This window comes from Rutidosis leptorrhynchoides, chromosome 4 (assembly GCF_046630445.1).
Source record: "Rutidosis leptorrhynchoides isolate AG116_Rl617_1_P2 chromosome 4, CSIRO_AGI_Rlap_v1, whole genome shotgun sequence".
Classification (NCBI taxonomy): domain Eukaryota; kingdom Viridiplantae; phylum Streptophyta; class Magnoliopsida; order Asterales; family Asteraceae; genus Rutidosis; species Rutidosis leptorrhynchoides.
This window is the reverse complement of record NC_092336.1, coordinates 82,676,787-82,684,613: the sequence shown is the minus strand read 5'-3', so window position 1 is coordinate 82,684,613 and position 7,827 is coordinate 82,676,787. Positions and strand designations below refer to the sequence as shown.

Sequence of the window (7,827 nt, the reverse complement as noted above, 5' to 3'; positions counted from 1 at the left end):
GTTACAATTCTTACAGAACACACATCTACTTCAATCCAGAAGTAGAAGAAGTCCGCCGCTACCTACTACTGTAAGTCAACATACTAACAAAACCCAGGCAAAACAATATACACCGATTAATATTTCATAACAGGTACAAAGCAAAGTTCGAACAGTGACCACTTTGAAACCGGACCAGGAAACCCACACAGTTGCAGTACTGGTGCTACAGAACCCAAAAACATATAAGGTACACTGCTTGAGCTTATTAGCCTATTATGCAAGACTTTATTGTTTGCGTTTAACAATATTAATACTCTTTGCATTATTCTTTTTTGAACATTATAGATTACTGCATCATATTTGTACTCCTTATGCTAATACATGACTTATGTATAGATGCATGTTACTGTAACAAATGTGTTTTAGTTCCCTTTTAGTTTAACATATTTGTTTGTCAACAAATGTCGTTCCGCTAGATTAATTGAGGCAATTACAAGCGTCGACTTATTGGCGACTTGACTGCTTCGTAGAGCCTAAATTGATTTTCAGGCAAACTTTAAAACCCATGAAAATTTGATTCTACCATTTTCATGGAATTTTATTTATTTTACTATTACTATTATTATTATTATTATTTTTTTTTTTAAAAACTCTTTTTTAAGTCGGAGGTCCTCACGGAAACAATCTCTCTACTTTGAAAAAGAGAGAGGGATAAATTTTTCTTTCTGTCACTACAACAAATGTGTCATGTGTTCACACTTATTTATGGATATGTATACAATGGAAAGTGTGTACAATATTCAAGTTCACACTTAATTAAAATGTGGACAAAATGAGTGCAACAAATTATATCACATTCGTAAATGTAAACTTATAACTCATTAGTTCACACTTTTGAGTGAGAAGATTCTACCTATTTGTTCACACTATTAGTTGTGAAAATTCTACCCATTTGTTCACACTTTTGAGTGAAAAGATTCTAATTATTTGTTCACATTATTAGTTGTGAAAATTCTACACATTTGTTCACACTCTTAATTGTGCATATTCTGCTTATTTGTTCACTCCTTTAAATGTGAAGCTTTTTACTCGCTTGTTCACGCTTTTAAGTGTGGACTCACTTGTTCAATTTAGAATTTTAATATACACTTGTATGTAGGTTTTTAACACTAATGAATGCAAAAATGTAAAAGATTAAAATACAATAGGAGTAACCATAGATATATTCAAGCAAATTATTTTAAATAAAAGAATTTTACATATGCTTGGTTTTCTATTACATATCAAAAGAACATATATTCAAACATTCAAACATATTTTTAAGTAATTAAGAAGTTTACATATATCAAAAACTTCAACTATGAACCCCAACTAATATCACAAATACCAGATTTCAAATCTATCTCCTGCTCGCTCCTACTTGTGTTCCGTTCATTCAAAAACAGAAGTATTCCCAACATAAATCACACCTACAATCAACATCACAAAGAATTCAGATAATAATCACTTTCAACAACAACTAACATCTAAAATACAACAGAAACAAAATATATTTACCATCTAAAACAGACACCGAGGCAACAAAACACCACCTATCTTCTTTTGTACACCAGTTAACTTTGTAACACCACCTATCTTATTTGACAAATTAAAACACCGCCAAGGTTAAATCCTTGAAGGGATACAACTTTTCAAACAATTTGTCATGACATCAAGTCATAATCTAAAACTGTAATTAATTTGTCAAACCCACAAAGACTTCAGATAATAATCACATGTAAGGTAAGGTAGGTACAGCAGGTTCATCTAAAACTGACACCAAGGCAACAAAACACCACCTACAAATACATACTCTCTCTTGTTGAAGCAACACTCACTAATCACTATAAGTAGTACCTAAGCATGTAAACATGTAGTTTATACTCAAGCATGTAAGCATGTTAGTCTGTAGTACAAAAAACAAGCATAAATCTAGTACCTAAGCATGTAACTTTGTTAGCAATCCGAAACATATCATAAACTCTATCCAACAAAAAAACTACGTAAAAAGAGGTCTCAAGATCAAATCTCAATAGTGGCATGTCTAAAATTCTCACCTTTCTCAACACTATTCGTTTACTATTGACCATAATCGTCCAACTCCCTTGAAGATACCTGAAAGAGAGAAGATATCATTCTCTGACCATATCTATAGACTAGAATCCAAGAAGCAAAAATAAATACTTAAAATTCAAACCTGTGCTCGAGATATATTTTCACTTGAGTAATAGGAATCTTGAAATACTCTTCGAAATAATTGGAGCTCTCCTCTAAAATCATCAATAGTATCCTGCATACACGTCATTTGTTTGTCTTGAGATTCGATTTTTTTGATTTTGAAACTCTATTGGCTTGTTCTGAGATTCCATTTGTTGTCTTTGAGATTCGAGTTGCACCAATAATGTTCTAACGTTAATATTTGTAGAGCTTTCTCCTCTAATTCTTCTTAGGTCATAACTAAGATCCGTTACTTGTGATTTTGTTACTCCTTTCCCGTGAAATCGAGCCGTCCAGGCTTATCTGGACCGATAAGCTCCATTACAATGTGAGAATCAACACTCTCTGACTCATCAAGGTTTAAAATCTTTTTCTTCACTTCCTTATTTGCCATATCCTAACATAAAGTCAACCCATTTGGGTAATTCAAGAAACCAATTATTAATGTTTATAAGCTAAGCTACTGTCAATATTTTAATATTCTGCATATAGAGAAAACGGTAAGATAAAAAGTAAATAATGACAAACACATCAGGTCTGACCCATCAGGTCTGACCCATAACCCGTAACCTTTAAATAATAATCTGATGGGTCTGTTTTATGCCATCAGGCCTGACCCAAATGGGTCTGTTTTGAAATTGAACTTTGAGTCTATTCTATACCATCAGGTCTGACCCAGGAGAATGGGTGTGTTTTGCACCTGACCTGTGAGTCTGTTTAATACCAAAACCATCAGGTTTTCGACCAATAACTCATAACATTTAAACAATATTCAACCTTTGGTAACTCATATTGTTAGTGGAATTCAAGAAAGTTCAAACATACCATAAAATCTTTAGATATATCTTCAACATATGATCCTTCTTTAGTTTTGTAAGCAATATCAAAAAACCCAAGGGGATAGGGTTCTCTACTATTTTTCAACATCTATAAATTAAAGACACAAGATCATAAATTAAAGCAGAACATCTTAGTAAAAGTTTAATGTTAAAACATGTTAATTTTGTAAGCAATATCATTTGTAAGTCATCAATAGTGCCTAAAATTAGTAAAACTCACAAATTCGTGTCTTATTCGAGCATGGCTACGAGCACCAGTTGTATGAGTATGAAGTTTCTCGCCTCTTACCTTTTCCCCTTATTCAGATAGTTTCCGTATTTTAGAAACAAAATTAGTAAAAATGTAATGTTAAAACATGTTACGTATAGTGGAAAATTCACTTTATACCTTTAACTCGGATGATCTAAGATAATCCTTATATTTGTTCCACTGATATTCAATAATGTTGGGAGGTATATATACCAAGTCAAGCCCTTCAAGAATTTTCTTTTCAGTGTAATGTATCTCTTGTGCATGATCAATCCCGATATTACCAGCATCTCTCAGTTTCATTTTCTCTATGACTGACTTAAACAACTTATCTTTCACTTTATACATTCGAGCCCTATATTTATCACCGAGTATTAAAAACATAACTCTATCAACATTCTCTCTCTCGGGTAATGAGAATTTTCCCTGCCAAAAATATTACCACAACCCTCTTTACCTAAATATCAGCAATTAATATAATTAACATGTCACTGAATATAAAAACCAACTTTTTTTTAAATAAAAATCTTACCCGAATGTCTTCCACAAGCAAAGCACCACATAACCTTTTAACTTCACATAACCTTTCCACACCCTCACATAACAATTTGGCTCTTCAATTAAAGGTTTCAAATAGACATCTATATCATTTCTTGGGCTTTCACCCCTGGAATAATCGCAGAAAGAATAAAAGATTGTCGTTTCATGCATATCCAAGGTGGTAAATTATAAGGAATTAACAGCACTGGCCATGTGCTATGTGATGTGCTCATTGTACGAAAAGGATTAAAACCATCACTAGCAAGGCCGAGTCTAACATTTCGAGGGTCTGAGGCAAACTCAGGATATCGAACATTAAATGCCTTCCAAGCAAGGCCATCCTCCGGGTGCCTTAACTTTCCATCATTCGTAAGACCCATATTGTGCCATCTCATTTCCTTTGTCGTTTTGTCAGACATGTATATTCTTTTCAATCTTGGAATCAAAGGAAAATAACGCAAAACTTTTGCAGGCCTATTTGACTTGTGTGATTTTGAACTTGTTCTATGTTCATCACCTAAATCATTTTCATATCTAGAAGCACCACATATATGACATGATTGTTGACCTTCTCTCTCTCTCTCTCCAATAAAGCATGCAATCATTAGGGCATGCATAAATTTTTTGACAACCAAGCCATAATTCATTAGTCAATTTCTTAGCTTCATTAGGAGATGACTATAATGATGCCAAATGAGGAAATGCATCTCTTAGAAGCTCTAACAACATCTCAAAAGACTTATTAGATATGCCACCGATACACTTGATATGATATAAGTGTAGAGTGAATGACAAATTAGAATACTTGCAACCTGGATAGAGTTCTTTATCACATTCCTCTAATAACTTCTTATATCGTGTGTATTGAACACTATCATCGCATTGTTGTGAGTTTGGGTCACTATCATCTCTTTGTTGTGAGTTTGGGTCATTATCATCGAATTGTTGTGAGTTCGGGTCAACACTAGTAGATTTGTTGACATCCTTTTCAATTCTTGATTCCTTTACTTCTTCATGATTCAAATGAAAAGAGTTTACACCTATAACATCTCGAATTAGGCCTCTTATGTCATCCTTAACAAATAAAGTTTCTTGAATACTAGTAGAACAAGATAGCGATGAATGTGTATAATTCTCTCCATGTAACGTCCAAGTTGTGTAGCCAGGTAAAAACCCGTAACTCAATATATGCACATGTACAATATCCAAACTAAACCATTTATCATTACAACATCTAAAATAAGGACATGCAATTGACCCACGTATAGCTCCAACACGAGCAAAATCAATAAAGGACTTCACTCCATCTTTGAAAATTTGACTTGTTCTTTGAGCATTAATCCAAGTTTTGTCCATTGTTTTAATTCATCTACAGAACTAATGACATGTTATTATGAGTTAACATAAGAATGTATGTAAATAACAATTTATATATATATATATATATATATATATATATATATATATATATATATATATATATATATATATATATATATATATAAACTAAAATCAGTTTAGATTTAAATATTCCACAAATATCCGTTTATAAAGACTTGCCTGAAAAATGAAATAAGGTTGTATGTAATTTCTGTGTTTTCTGATCAGATTGAGGTGTCTACACATGGTGGATTGGTAGGTTATTTATCCACAAGTCCAGGTCATAACTGATGCCATGATTAACTGCTAATCAATTAACATCAATTAGAGACCCTTGATCACCTCAAAGACTAACTGATATAAGCTGAAAAGTTGGGTCATCTGGTGGGTCAAATAGACACATTCTGATGGGTTATGAGTCAAAGAGACCCCCACATGCCCACTGAATTACACGGGACAGCCCAATGGGTCAGTGTAAAATAGACCTAAATTCACTCCCTTTTCAGCACAACACCTTACTTTGATCCACGATATCTCATTCACTACAACACAACTTTGGACACGTAATATACCACTACGAGGCTCTTGTTAAGGGCTATGTTACTATATAAATATCAATTGTAACATATATTTATATAGGTCCAAAGTTTAGGAAAAATTGCTTTATAAAGGCATCTTAACTTGCTTTATAGAAGCATCTTTTCCAACATATGGTACTTATTGCTATTCAAATAGTACTCCAGCACAATTAACCCTTCAAGTACAGTACAAGATAGAAGTTTTAATTTGAAAAAAAAAAAAAAAAAAGATAGAAGTTTTAACATGCACCGCATATTATCATAAACTTTCAAACCAAAATCATTCAATGACTTCAATGTGTCACCATTATAATTATAGCATAACTTTTAACAAATGTTGCAATACGTTAGTCAATGTATACTTAAAACGGTCTAACCATGTTTTACGAGGCTTAAGACTTTAAAGTACCATCACCCGTCAACTATTCACCATTTTCTTAGGAAAACCCGCTATTGTTGTAGTTAATTTGTTACCTTATGCTATAATTTTTTCTAGTTTTAAATATATGGGATATAATACTGAATCCATGATACACTTAATGTTAGCATGATACACTCTTACTGCAAGTTCTAAGATCTAGGTGTAGCAAATAATAACTGTAACAAGTATACAGGGGATGCACAATTGTGGGATTCTAAATGCTAAATTGGCGTGGAATAAATAAGAAGATAAATTACATGAATAAGCAACATGGAAAAACTGTTTTACAGGAATTGCACCAAAAACTGACTAAGGATACTCAAATAAATAATGAATAAATTTGTACATCGTAAGGATATGAAACTAGAATTGGTAATCCATTATGTCTTATCGTAACTCCAAAATACAATTATCAAATAATAAATAGCCTGATCTGCTCAAATGGCATACATTAATAAATCAAACATCTACTCATCTAGTAATAAAAAAAGTTCTTCACTAGAAATTGTTCATTCAACGTATAAGCAGGATAAGAAATTTCAATTAGCACAAAATATTATCATATCATCACACAAAATATTGACATGATTGAATCAACAATTGAAACAGATAATCTCAGATAATCTCAGACCATCACAACAAATTTTGACATGATTGAATCAACACATCCTCATTAACACGTGCTGACATTCAACATTTTCAAATGATATTATGCACTTAACCAATTGAAACAGATACATATTACCGATAACAACACGTACAAGAGAAAATAAATTGAATCAACAAATTGAAGCTAGAAACACTCACATATTGCAGCGAATGAAGTTTGAATGGCAGTAAATGAAGAGCTTGAACAACGGCTAGAAATTCAACGGCAGCAACAAATTGAACGACATCAACGAATTGAAATTAAGGCGTCAACGGCAGCGACGAATTGAAATTAGGGCGTTAATGGCAACGACGAATCGTACGGCAGCGACGAATTGAAACTACTACATGATTGTTAACCTTCTCTGCGTTTGAGGTAGGAGCAATTGTGATTTTGCATAAGTAATTTAGTTTTTATGGTTCTAAGCTTTTGTAGTGTAAGTTCTGCAACAACGAACAACGTGAATATAAACTGAGTTTTTGCATTAGTATTCGTGAGCTTAAATATGCATATATTTCTATTTTATTGAAATTCACTAGATGAAAGTAAAAGGGTTAAAAGAGTAAATTCCTAAAAAAATCCATACAAAGAAGCGTGACTTTTTTTAGTAGATAAGTGAAAATTTTTGTTCACACTAAAAAATCTGAAATCCTGTGTCAAACTTTTCATATTTTTTTTCTTCCGAAAGGCAACATTTTATAGCACGAGAAATAAAGGTACAACACGAGAATAGTACCCATTACAAGGCATTGGGTACTATTAAGAACTCGAAAGTAAATAGACGGGTTGCAAAGAAGGCAACTCAAACAAACTACACAAAAGATCCTAATCTATACAATATTGAAGTGGATTGGATAGCCATTGTAGCCATTCAATCTTTATGTGCTTGCAACGCGATGAGATCCAATCGAAAGAAAGTAATTGAATTTCCA

The 7,827-nt window shown here is 32.7% G+C and overlaps 1 long non-coding RNA gene across 3 annotated transcripts; it reads right to left on the bottom strand.

Moving 5' to 3' along the window:
- Positions 1–1,253: 1,253 nt before the first annotated feature.
- On the bottom strand, positions 1,254–7,206 carry LOC139843126 (uncharacterized). Of its 3 annotated transcripts, XR_011757461.1 has the most exons (6): positions 7,054–7,206; positions 3,860–4,907; positions 3,064–3,753; positions 2,219–2,635; positions 2,079–2,136; positions 1,254–1,451 (listed from the first exon to the last, which is right to left on the bottom strand). It is a non-coding gene; the product is annotated as an uncharacterized lncRNA (long non-coding RNA). The 3 variants fall into 3 exon arrangements; XR_011757462.1 differs by lacking the exons at positions 3,860–4,907; positions 7,054–7,206 and having other exon boundaries at positions 3,064–3,165; positions 3,298–3,383; XR_011757463.1 differs by lacking the exons at positions 3,064–3,753; positions 3,860–4,907.
- Positions 7,207–7,827: the final 621 nt, after the last annotated feature.